The 14272-nt window shown below is 38.1% G+C and overlaps 1 protein-coding gene and 1 long non-coding RNA gene across 2 annotated transcripts in view; one reads left to right on the plus strand and one right to left on the minus strand.

Annotated features, from left to right (window-relative positions):
* Positions 1–10982, minus strand: part of LOC141483654 (uncharacterized) — a 50581-nt gene extending 39599 nt beyond the window's left edge. The window contains exon 1 of the long non-coding RNA XR_012466209.1: positions 10577–10982. This is a non-coding gene — a long non-coding RNA (uncharacterized lncRNA). The remainder of the gene's footprint in view (positions 1–10576) is intronic.
* LOC141483653 (twitchin-like) overlaps positions 1–14272 on the plus strand; it is a 437930-nt gene that overhangs the window by 104506 nt on the left and 319152 nt on the right. The gene's annotated exons all lie outside the window — the stretch shown is intronic.

A 14272-nucleotide genomic window follows, 5' to 3' on the forward strand; every position in this document is an offset into this window, starting at 1 on the left:
CTCGACACTTCTGGGTCTCCTCTTTCTCCTTATGATGCTAACTTGGTTAACACAGATACAACTTAGTGTCCTTCTGACATGTTGGAACGCACTCAAAACCTATGAGCCCTCCTAGTCATTACCATACAATTTTATCCAGTCGTTCACGCTTAATTTTGAAACCGGCAACGCTACATTGCCCCATAAACAACGATTTATTTCATAACCGGTAACACCGAATCCGCGCTAGCAACTCACAACTTCGATAAGATCTCTTTTTGTGTCGATTACGTCACACGTGTCTCTCACTCTTACAAAACACATATACACTATCACATGAAATATTATTTCTTTTCCAAATCTGAGTATATTTTTTTATCTTCTACAAGGAAATGATGATTATAATTTCCCTAACATTCTACGAATATAAGAAATAAAAATGTGGTCAAACATAATGAATGAGTCAATTTCGGTCCCGACAAAACTATCGCTATAAGTACCCATCATTCGCAATCATATCCTATATCTTACATTGGTGTCGAGGCTAAGGACAACGTCTACCACGCGGACAAACTGGCTTCGAATCTCATAACTATAAACTTTTTTTAAATTAGGATCACGTGACTGGAACGTGACAAGGGAGCCATCCTGCGTTAATGACGTCAAACATTTCTCTCTTCCACTCACTAAATTTTCTCTCTGAAACACTTACCAACGACGCACGACCTTGAACCAAAGACAAAATTCAACTTGTCAACGAATTACATAAACCAATCAGAAAAAATTGTCCTTGACGCCAAACAGTTACCAAAGGAATAGATGACTTATAGCAGATGGGTTTGGCTGAAATGAGATCGTTTGCTCACCAAAATCTGCAAAACGTTTGCAGATATCTTGACACATACGAAACGTTGTCCAAAACATGTATAAACCGATCAAGTGAAAGAATTTTGCAACAATAAATATCAAACTTTTATGAAAAAACATATAATAAATCACTACAATACGTATAGCATCACTGAGGCTTCTATGGCTGAACGTACGATCAGAACGTTGAAAGAAAATCTTTTCAAATATTTCAGTCTGAATGGCACCTACAAATGGTTGAATGTCTCGCCTGGAATCACAAAATTCTGCAATGATACGCGACACTTGAAGACAGGCCTACAGCCTTCGAAAATCACCAAAACCAACGGAAAACAAATTCTCAAATCAACATACACCCATCTGAAAATAGCTGGGCAGATAAAATTAAAAGTCGGTGATGTTGTACGAATCAGTAAGGCAAAACATGTTTTCGGAAAAGGCTATACGCCCAATTGGACTACGGAATTATTCAAAATTATCAAAGTCAACATAACCAACACCACCACCTTTATGCTAGAAGATATGCAGGGTGCACCTATTAGGGGTGCTTTCTATGGGAAGAATTACAAAAAACTCCAAACCCTGATATATCGTGCAGAAAGTGTTGAGGAAGAAAGATAAAAAAATGTACTTCAAATGGCTGGGTTTGGATAACAAACACAACAGTTGCATCGAAAATGTCGATTTTGTATAGAATCTTATGGAAAACAATCACACTGACAATGAAAGTGGGCCTTTTGTGAAGAAATATTTGTGTGTTTAACAAACACACAATATCTGATATAGACCACGTGATCTGAAGCTATAAGAGCGCATGCAAACACAAATGGACATTCAGTTTGAAAACGAAAATGACTCTTGATAGTGGTTACGGTAGTGAAGTTGATGTAATGTTCGACATTGATGGTGAAGATTATAATGGAACTCTGAATGCAATAGACAGACGTTGGAGCAATACGAAATGGCCGCTCAAAACCAACACCCATTGCTGTTGATGGCATTTCCCATGTCATCTAATGAAATTCGATGTGGCTAATGTCCATGCAGAGACTTCAGTCCATGCATAATTTTGAAGCAGCAGTTCTCCATTCGTTTCATCAATTTAACAAGTTATGAATGGGCGACCCTTATTGATATCCTGCAACAAATAAAGGAAAACTTTTTGAATCACAAATCGATTGATATGTAGACGAGTATGATCCAAATACAACACGTTGCGGGGATTACATTTACGTCACACAGTACATCGAAAGTAATACCAAACAAGTTTCCATTGACAAAAGGGTTTGGACTTTCATGGCTGAGGTTTTCAGTGAGGAATTTCTTCCTGGCGTTTCGCTGGCGCGAGTGGCTCGCTTCTTCAAAGGTTTAACCATCATGGCTTGCTGTCCGATGACTACCTTTCAGGCTTCGTAAAGCGTATTTATGCCTTGTCAGGTTATCCGTTGTATTTCTACCTGCATTTGTACGTGTATTTGTACCTGCATTTGTACCTGTATTCGTACCTGCACTTGAACCTGGAACATTAACAATCTTGCTGCCTGTTGTCCTGTTCGTTATTCCCGAATTCCTCAGAATGGGGTTCTATATTTGATTGAGGTTCACCGCTTCTTTTTTTCTTTTTTCTGTTAAAATTATCCATGTGTTTGTGAATCTCTGTTGCCACCCGCACCAGTCGGCTATGGTATCCCTGGTTGGGGGCAATTAGTTCTGTGTTTTCAAACAAGATTATGTGGTCTCCTTCACTCAGTGCGTGTTCTGCCACAGCTCACTTTTTTGTTTGGACTAGTCTGCAGTTCCTTTTATGCTCTTTCAGTCTTGTTCACATGGATCGTTTGGTAGTTCCGATATATACCTTTCCACAAGTGCACGGTATGCGATATACCCCTACCGCTGATAATGGGTCTCTTTTGTCTTTAGCCGACCTGAGGCTTTGTTGTATCTTCCTCGTGGGTTTGAAGACTGTTTCGATGTCGTGTTTGCCCAATAGTTTTACAATTCTATCCGTGACCCTAGGGATAAACGGTAGATATGCGAGTGCAACCATCCGATCCTTTTTCGCTTTCTGAACGGTCTCATGGCTTTTCTGGTCTCGGAGACACTGTATCCATTCGATCTCAGGGTCACTTCAAGGTAATTCAGTTCCCTCACCAGATGTTCTGGTTCACATACTCTCCGAGCCAGTTCCGTTAGATAACTCCTCTCTTTTGTCTAGGATGGTGGTTCGATAGTGAGTGCGAGTATCTATCTGTATGTGTGGGTTTTCGATACACTTTGTGGGTTATTCTGGTACCACATCGTTCTACCAGTACACCTAGGAAAGCTATCCATTGGTCTTGCTCAATCTCCATGGTGAATTCTATGTTCGGGTGTTGGGCGTTCAAGTGGTTTAGGAAACGCTTCGGGGCGTCTCTTCCATGTTTCCAGATGAGATGGAGGTTTCATCCACGTAACGTAGCCACAAGGTTGGCTTCAATTCAAAAGTGTCTATCGCCTTCCTTTCAAATCGTTCCATGAAATAATTTGCTATCACTGGGCTAAGTGGACTCCCCATCGCAACGCCATCTAGTTGCTCATAAAACTTTCCCCCCCATTGAAAGTAACTTCCTGTGAGACATGCTCTGAAGAGTTCGACGATGTCATTCGGGAACACGTGGGCTAACTTCCTCAGAGAGTTTTCCAGTTCGAGATTGGTAAACAAATACACCACATCGAAGCTGACCACAATATCCGTCGGCTCCAGCGTTAAGCCCCTAATTTTATTAACGAAGTCGAGTCCTTGACGCAGGAGTTGGTCTTTCCCACATGGGGTTGTAGGAGCGAGGCCAGATGTCTCGCCAAGTCGTAGGTCGGAGAGCCCGGGGTACTGACTATCGGTCTCATGCTGGTTTTGTGTATTTTCGGAAGCCCGTAGAGTCTAGGTTCTGAGAATGTCTCAGTTCTAAGAATGGCTTTCTGTGTGGTTTCTGACAGTGAGGAAGATTTCATGATTTTGTTCACGTTCCTTAACTTAGATTGCGTTGAGTCCCGTTGAAGTTTGCGATAGTTTGCCGGATCTAGTAGTTCTTCAATTTTGTTGTTATATTTTTTTTCAGAATTACTGTGGCATTTCCTTTGTCTGCTGGAAGTATCGTGATGCTATCATCAGAGTTCAAGCTCTTTAAGGCTGCAATCTCTCTTTTTGGGATGTTGCATTTAGGAGGTCATGCCTTGCTCAGGATGTTTGCTGTCACAATCCTGATTTCTTCCGCTTCTTCATCCGGTAGATTCCTGATTGCCGCTTCTGTACCAGTGATAATTTCCTCGTTTGGAACCCGTCGTGGCATGATCGCGAAGTTACCGCCTCGTGCTAACACTGACGTTTCATCTTCAGTGAGAACCCGGTCCGTTTGGTTTATGACCACTCTGGACACGTCTAACCAAGAAGCTGCTGTACATACAGCCTCGTGTAGTTTTTCGAACTTCACTTTGTGTTTTTGCTCACTCTGTCCCGTTCATTTTCCAGTTTTGAGTGAGATATGCCATCAAGTTTGTCCCAATCTTCGGGTTTCATTCGGTTGCCAAGTTCCAGGTGTAGTTTCAACGAGGTATTGTCTATCTCCGCTAGCTGGCTTCTTGTATGATGGATACGTTCTCGTAGGAAGGCTATATCACTTCTCGAATAAATTCGATTTGCTTGAGCTGATTTGAAGGACCGTTTCAGTTATAAGGAAGCTGGTGTTATGTTGGCGTCACGGCAGCGGCATAAAAATGTCAATGTTTCCATTAAGTGTGTTTAACGTTTCCTGCCTTTATCCAGTTGGATGTATAATCTCCAAATTTCCTCCCCGTAGAAGTTTTTGAGGAAATATTTAGATTTTCACGGCTGAGGTTTTCAGTGTCATTGCTTTTCGAGTTTGAAAGCCGTGGATTTTTGGAATTTCTTCGTGACGTTTCGCTGGCGCGAGTAACGTTTCTTCATCACTGTCGGAAACCACACGGAAAGCCATTCTTAGAACTGAAGCCGTTTCACCTAGGCTCTACACACCGAAAATACACAAAACCAACATGCCACTGAGACCGATAGTCACTACCCCGGGCTCTCCGACCTACCACTTGGCGAGACATCAGGCCTTGCTCCTACAACCCCATGTGGGAAAGACCAACTCCTGCGTCAAGGACTCGACAGACTTCGTTGGTAAAATTAGGGGCTTAACGCTGGAGCCGACGGATATTCTGGTCAGCTTCGATGTGGTGTCTTTGTTTACCAATGTCCCACTGGAAGAATCTCTGAGGGTGTTAGCCCACGTGTTCCCGAATGACATCGTCGAACTCTTTAGAGCATGTCTCACAGGAAGTTATGTACTGGTAGAACGATGTGGTACCAGACTAACCCACAAAGTGTATCGAAAACCTACATATACAGATAGATACTTGCACTCACTATCGAACCACCATCCTAGACAAAAGAGAGGAGTTATCTAACGGAACGGGCTCGGAGAATATGTGAACCAGAACATCTGGAGAGGGAACTGAAATACCTTGAAGTGACCCTGAGATCGAATGGATACAGTGCCTCCAAGACCAGAAAAGCCATGAGACCGAAGGGCATCACAGTTCATAAAGCGAAAAAGGATCGGATGGTTGCATGCGCATATCTACCGTTCATCCCTAGGGTCACGAATAGAATTGGAAAACTTTTGGGCAAACACGACATCGAAACAGTCTTCAAACCCACGAGGAAGATACAACAAAGCCTCAGGTCGGCTGAAGACAAAAGAGGGGTATATCGCATACAGTGCACTTATGGAAAGGTATATATCGGAACCACTAAATGATCCATGAGAACAAGACTAAAAGAGCATAAAAGGAACTGCAGACTAGGCCAAACAGACAAGTCAGCTGTGGCAGAACACGCACTGAGTGAAGGAGACCACATAATCTTGTTTGAAAACACAGAACTAATTGCCCCCAACCAGGGATACCATAACCGACTGGTACGGGAGGCAATAGAGATCCACAAACACACGGATAATTTCAACAGAAAAGAAGAAGCGGTGAACCCCAATCAAATATGGAACCCCATTTTAAGGAATTCGAGAATAACGAACAGGACAACAGGCAGCAAGATTGTTAATGTTCCAGGTTCAAGTGGAGGTACGAATATAGGTACAAATGCAGGTACAAATACTGCTACAAATGCAGGTACAAATACAACGGATTACCTGACAAGGCATAAATACGCTTTACGAAGCCTAAAAGGTAGTCATCGGACAGCAAGCCATGATGGTTGAACCTCTGAAGAAGCGAGCCACCCGCGCCAGCGAAACGTCAGGAAGAAATTCCAAAAATACATGGCTTTCAAACTCGAAAAGCAATGACACTGAAGTTTCCATTTCCAAAGACACCACGAACATAGAGCTATTTCAACGAAATGTAAACGAGATCCTGAATACTCACCTTGGTGTGCTCTCTGATCGTATCGCTATGCTGGATGCTTTGAACTTTTGTAACTATTATCGAGGTGTTTTCAATATGATACAATCATGGTTACGCGAGAATAACTCTGGAAGAAATCATAGAAGGATTTTGTCAAGCCTCAGCTTCATATAGTCTGTATGTTGATGCTTCACGTGAATATTTATTTCATTTTAAACAAAATATAGTGTAGGATTTATGTAATGAATGAGAAAATGTTGTAACATTTGTTCCATTTAATATATAAATTCAACTTTAAAAAAGTTGTATGACGTAATAAAATACCAAAATTTCAATATATGTTTTATTCAAATTATATTAACGTATGTGTACAAGACATATACAAAATTTCGAAATATTTCATTCAAATTATATCAACCTGTTCATGTACAATAATAAATAGTTTACAAAAACTGAAATACACAAACATATTTTTGTTTGCACACAATTCTTGTGAAGTTGGTGAACTCCTACCGCTGCTGAGAGTTCTCAAAGTAACACACACATATCAGTCATAACCAAACAAGGACAAAATTTTTCAATGAAGCACATCAATAAAAAATAAATCCAAATGATAACCTCATTTCAAACTATGGTGCCCCCAAAGTAGGAATTAATTTTCATTTATCGTCGTGTGGACGATACCTGCTTGATACTGAAATCGTTGTGAGCATATGATAGAATAGTAAACTGCTCACATATTTCGTCTTTAAAATTTCTGAGACAATCGATATAATCTTTGGAATCAATTTCATTTTTGACTACATTATATCGAATTCCCTTTGATTTTTGATAACTTTCCCACCCTGCACTTCGTAGGTGTACATTTTGGATCGTAACCCTGCAAAGTGCGTGATGAATTCCGATGTATAAAGGTTTATTGAAGACATTTTTAGTCTTTCTCAATTCAATAGCCACCAAGTCTGTATCGAAAACGGTTCTACTCTGAATTCGGGGCTCGCAATTAAATTTTTGGCGCCATAACGACGGTTCACAAGTTTGACCACCCTGTGTATTTGAATGTTATCCATCGTTTTCCCAAATATAGCATTTTTGCCAAAAAACTGGTGGCTGCAACCCTTAGACGAATATTCAACTCGATGTAGGTACACAGCCATGCAGATTGTTTGAATTTCACAACCCTATGAATTCTGGTAAGAATCAAACCGTTTTTTAATGCAAGTTGCGATAATGCAAAATATAGTTTTCTTTATTATACAGGTTATCCATTATTTTTTTTTGTTTGTAATTTGGTGGTGCGTGATGCTCTGGACAAAACGGGGAATCTTTATGTGAATCATGTAATCTCCCAGGGTACTTCAAATCAACTTCCAATATGTAGCCTTCTGAAGCATTGCCAGGAATTTCAGTTACGTCTTTATCAAAATTTTCAACACACTGAAAACCGTCGTTAGGTAAAAATTCTGACATTGCCCACCCATATAAATTATTAGCGTCTAAATATAAAAGATATTTTGAAGGTTTTTCGGGATTGTATGCTTCCATATATTTTTTATTTGCTTCAGAATATCTATTTGAACAAACTGATATTCCGCCCCTTATCCCCTTTTCTACAAACATAATCATATCAATGTCTTTTAAAATTCGTAATTCAATGACATCCCATATGTACCTAGGTATAGTATAATACTACGCGGGATCCAACCCATAAATTGCCATGCTTTTTTGACGAAAAATTTCAAAAACGTCTGCCAGTAATAAAATATCTGTTTTCAAATATAGGTCCGCATACGATCCCTTATTTGTAATTCCGAATGATTCCCACACATTTTGTGCATGAGCATATTCCTCATTTGTTATGTATTCATCATTCAATTTATTTTAGAATTCTTCTCGTGATGGTGACTCGGTGTCGTTCAGTTTTTCCATGCTATCTACATAATCATACGGAAATACCCCCTTCCTGGTGAAAAGAGCGAATTTTTCATCATCTAAATGGAAAAATTCATCTTTCAAATTTCTAAATCATTTTGATCAAATGTGGATACTAATTCATCCAACGAAGTTCCCATGAATCGAGAAGAATCTATGAATCTGAATTTGATTTCAGTTTCAGCATAGTTCTGTGTAAAAGAAATGTATTTTCCTTTATTTGAGGAAAGTATGCTCACGCAGCCTTTTATGCGATATCTCTTATAATGAAGTGACTGTCATATCCTGAAAGATTATGAAAAATAATTGGTACCACAAATAATTTTTGAAAATTGACATAACAGGGGGCTTGGTGTGCAAATCCGCAGAAAGTCCCCGTATAATGGTCATGATCGTACACGATAACATCTTTGAGGGTGAACGGTTTTTAACAAATCACAAATATGACAAGTCGTTGCAGCACCGATAATATCTAAAGGCATTTTCATCAGCTCAATACTCTTTATTTTTTATTCAACAAATTTTGCATTATCAGACAACTCATCGGCAACCATTTCATACAGTCTTCACCTCGATAGCTTTTGAAATGTTTTCGTTACATTTTTCCAACAGTGACTTGAAATCAGCAAAAATTATAAACGGACATTTTTGTTTATGAACCTAATTTCGAAATTCCACATGATCGTATGTAGGAAAAAAAATTTTACAGTCATTCACTTTTTCGCACAAAACAGTATGATCATTCAATTTTTGCTGACTTGAAAAATAGTTGAGGCATTTATCACAAAAGAATTTTTTGTCTTTCTTTCCATTCAATTGGTTACTTAATAGTCTAGACATGTCTTTGATCTGGCAATAATGGAATTTATTTTCAGTCTCGTCATCATCATTGATAGGTGGAGCCTCATAATCGTAAAATTTTGGTAAATATTTGTCTTGAATTAATAACAAATTAACATGTCTGTCTCGTTTTGTTGTCGTGAGTCTGGCAGGTCCTACTTCATAAAATGATCTTTCCTTCACTTGATTCAATTCTAAAGTGTGAACATTAACAGAAATATTATTGAGTTTTTTAAATTTGGAAAATTGATGTGAGTCCATTGGAGTATTCAGCCCTGTATTATTCAAAACTGTAGAATAGTGTGGATATTTCAACACTCTATTAGAATTTTCCGCTACACGATACAAGGCGCTGATAATACTCCAAGAGAAGCACATTTCGTCATTGTTTCGTACATTAGTGCATGCCTGCTTCTTTGCGATTTCTTGTGGCAATGGAATGAAAGAAGAACCGTCACCAATCACATATTTATTCATTGCTCCTTCCAACAAATCAATTTTACTCAAAGCCCTCCACGACAGTTGTTCTTCAAATTCGCCTAATTTATTCAATATAACATCCACAGCGTTTTCATTGTAACAAGCAGCAAAGGCCGTACCTGAGTCGATAACTTCATTTGGTGTACTGAAATATTTACGATCAACAGTTTCCCCATCATTCGATTTTTTAATAAAATCCCCTGAAAATGTAAAATCAACTTTGAGGCATGACATTTGTTTCAAAAGTTTGGAAATTTGACGTTAAAATAATGAAAAAGCATCGCCTAAAAGTTTTCTAGGAACTTTATGAGTTAAATTGATGATTACTGCCGTTGTTACTCTACGATTGAAGACAATGTTAACAGTTTGCCACTTTACCCTGGAGCTGCGTCGCTTCAATCCTAAGCCTATGTGCTTATTATTCATCATTTTGATGATCAACCCAAAGCGTGCCAATTCTCCAATAATTATCAATAAATTTTATAGCTTGTTTGCAATATACTCTGAATAATCATCTCTGATGACTAAAAAGTATTTATCAATTACCGACTTGGTTTCTGGAAAATCAATCATTTGGATTATATTTATTGACATGGCTTATATTGTTCACAACTAAAATTCTTGGTGTGGTGAATAGGTTTTGAAAGCTGCAGAGATTTGAAGCTTGTTCTGTGGAGACTGTTGAGATGATTCTGGAAGCTACTGTGATTCGTTCTGGAAAAGGTTGCTAAAACGGTTTAGGATGTAGTTGTTGAGATGACTCTGAACTGGTACTGCACACGTTAATATCGTGTTCCGAAATAAATTCAATCTTCAATATAAACATACACATGAAGTGATTGTGGAAAACGAGCGAGCTACAGTTATAATTAAAAAAATCAACTGTCATTCAAAACACATATTCTGCAAGTATTGAACTCATAAAAAGTGTTGGAAACACTACTTTATGCGAGTCATATCTATGAATGGAAACATTTTTGAGTCGAACAAAAAATATAGTATACAACCACAAACTCTATACATATATTGAACAGAAAATAAATGGGAAATCAGTACTAACCTTAATTTCGTACAAATTCAAATGAAACAACACGACAGCGTATTTTCCAAATGCTCCCAAGATGTTGGCTATCAATAACCTCTACGGTGTTATTTGGTTTCCTCTTCACGACTGAACTTTGATTTTTGGAAATCCACCTGCGAGAAACCAAAAATAAAAAAGTTGGTGTTTCAAGTTATACGAACACTCTCTCAACAAACGACAACATGAATAAAAGTTATTCGTATCTTACTATACGTTTTATTCAACTGGAAAACTGGTCACAAAATGAGCTTCAGTTGGATGATTCTCGAGTAAAATTTATAATCACATTTTCCGGTTATGAGGGTGTAATAAAACATAAAAAAATTGTACGATACAATATTCATTGTGAGAGATAGTATTCGAGAAAAATGGATGTCAGCAATTACCGTTCTTATTCATTACTATAGATTGAGTTTGATGAAAAACAATTATCAGTAATTGTTATTTCTTATCTTCTGATGTATGTAGGATAAAAATATTAGTCCAGGGTTGGCTTGAGGAATATATAATTACCTCTAAACCGTTTCGTATTACAAATTAATTGAAAAAAACGATAACCCCCAAAAAGTATATATAAGAGTGACACTCAAGTGAATTGATCCATGTCACCTTGGGTATGAATAGAGAAGGTCTTATTGAATATGTGAACCATTGCGATTTGCATTTTTGTTGTCTAGCTTACCTCAACTCAATACCAAATTGTTATAAAGCCACGTGTCTGGCTTTATCGATGAGTGATAGTGATAATTCTGCATACGTATATTATATATTTTTACTAACTTGAAATGAAGCAAAATATTTACTGTTTCAATCAAAATATCCATTTTTTTTATTACATTTCATGTTTGTTGTACGACTCTAATCAAAATACATGCTGACATCGTAGATTCTATGATAACTCTATGAACGAAAAATTCCATTTGTGACTTCTTCTTCTCCAACCTTGTTGTGTGTTCTGGAACAAATTCAACAGTTTTTTGTATCTAACTGACGCAGATTTCGAAATATCAATTCCAATTCACATTTGAATGATGTATTCTTTGGAATTGTGCCTGCGCAAATGCTTCTAACTGGCCGTTATTGACTGATGTCGAACGAATCGATTTCCATTGCTATAGTCACTAGCATTCACGCATATTGTCTTGAAATTTCACACACATTCGGTACGTTCACATACAAAACATTATACATACACACATCGCAAAAGTCTAGGGATATTTTTATAATATACTAAATATAAAAATAAATGCATGAGGTCGTTTAATTTCGAATAAATTGGTACACTCGATCACCCTGTAGATTTCTAAGGGTTGAACAAAGCCTGCAAAAACGGTAACTAATCTTTCATCAAGTTTTTTACAAACTGTAGGTTTTCGGCTAAAATGAATAATCTGAAAGTGTCGAGTTTGTACATTATATGCAGTTCTTGCTCAGCAATTGAACTGGAAATATTGTACTTTAACATGGAACGCCATCACTTACCATTGGCTGAGATGAATAGAGCTGTAGGGCTTCTTCAAGGTGGCATGCGACAAAATGATGTAGCTCTTCATTTGGGGGTCTCCCAAAGTGTTATCAGTCGATTGTGGCGGCGTTTCCGTGAAACTGGCAGTCCAGCCGAACAACATCCAGGGCGAGGACGCGCTACAACAGCGGTTCAAGACCGATTTTTGGTCTTAACCGCAAGAAGACAACCAACAATCACAGCACCTGAGTTGGTTAACGTGTTGCAGCAGACGCACCAGGTAACCATTGGTCGTGATACTGTCAGAAATCGACTGCATGAAGCAGATCTCCACAACAGAAGGCCACTTAGATGTCCACCTTTGTCGAGAGGCAATCGCGGTAGAAGATTAGAGTGGTGTCAAGAACATCAAAACTGGGATGCAAATGATTGGGCCACAGTTTTGTTTACAGACGAATCCAGATTTGGATTTCATCCAGATTATCGTCGAGTAAGACTGTGGAGACGACCTGGAAATAATGAACGTTTGAGACACGTCCAGGAAGTCCACACATACAGAGGTGGTACAGTAATGCTATGGGGCGGAATCATGATCGGCGGCAGAACCGATCTCGTTTTTCCAAATCGCTCCCTCACAGCTCGACAGTACCTCGACACCATTCTTCTACCTATCGTCCGTCCGTTTGCTGGTGCTGTTAGTGGAAACTTCCACCTAATGCACGATAATGCTCGTCCACATGTCGCGCGTCTAGTGACTGACTGGCTCACCAACGAAGGAGTTGATGTATTGCCATGGCCAGCACAATCACCGGACCTGAATCCCATCGAGCATGTGTGGGACATGCTTCAACGAAGAATTACTCCGCATATGGGGAACATTCACACAACGTTTCAATTGAGAGAGCTCTTAATCGCTGAATGGGCAAATGTACCTCAACAAGACATTGACAATCTCATTTTGTCGATGCACGATAGATGTAGGGCCGTAATAAACCAGCGTGGAGGCCATACTTTGTACTGAATCCAATTTTTTTGTATTATGATTTTTTTTCGGGGTGCCAAAGAAGAGCCATATTTTTTTTTTTAGTTTTGCTCATATGCGCACTCAGTATTTTCGACCATTTGATAAATTTTGTTGTAAGTTACATTCGTTTGTTAATCACCCGTCAACTTTTTTTCCCTAAAGCGATTAAAAAAAAATTATTGCCATTTTTAAAAATATCCCTAGACTTTTCCGATGTGTGTATATTACTATAGTCAGAAGTACAAATTTGTTTTTTAGCATCGGTGACGACATATTCTACACCCTGAAGCGCGATTCTTCTCATATGAGATAACATTCGATTGAACACTTTGTCTTGAATGTCTAAATTATTCAACTGTTCCAGAACATTTTTCTTTTTCTTTGGCTTATTATCGCGTACACTGATATACATTACATAGCTTGTTCGTGATAAGGATACATTGTAATTAATTGTATAAATACTTAATCTAACATTGAAAGATAATGAATGATGAATTTATCAATAACCTTATCAACAGAGATAGTAGTTTCAGAAATAATACATAGTTATTGTTGTCTGCTCAACAAATGCTTAAGTAAAATTGCTGTTCGAAATTGTTTGATTAACAAAATCAGAAAATAAAGCTCTTTCAGTATTCAGAATGAATTTCTTCACTCCTCTCTTAAACATGTGAGAACTGTTGATATTTTTCATTTTTTCTGATAATATTTGGTATAAGCGTGGTCCGAGATATGTTGCATTTCTTTGTTCTATGGTTTCGTCACATCGTGGTGCATTTAAAGAGTTTCCCTCTTTCCTAGTATTGAAGGAGTGGATGATTGGTTTCATTTTGATGTTTCCTTTTTTACATTACTGAGTATACTCATACAAAAAAGTTTTCGAATATCACATACATTCGCTTCTTTAAATAAGGCAGCAGTTGGATGAGTTTTTTTATATTAAATATAATCTTCAGTATCCATTTTTGAATTACATTTAGATTCCTAAGATAATAATCATTCACTCCTCCCCGACCTATTATACCATAGGATGGTTGGGATTGAACAAGTGCGAAGTACAACGTTTTCAAATGTTGAATATCAAGAAAGTTTTTTAAGTTATTGAATTCAGAAAGTGTACCTTCTAACTTTCTGATTATTTCTTCCATATGTAGGTGCCATCGAAAATATGTATCTAAATGGA

Source organism: Leptinotarsa decemlineata, unplaced genomic scaffold (genome assembly GCF_025532065.1).
Source record: "Leptinotarsa decemlineata unplaced genomic scaffold, Ldec_3_MD MMD2_tig00003798_RagTag_RagTag, whole genome shotgun sequence".
Classification (NCBI taxonomy): Eukaryota; Metazoa; Arthropoda; class Insecta; order Coleoptera; family Chrysomelidae; genus Leptinotarsa; species Leptinotarsa decemlineata.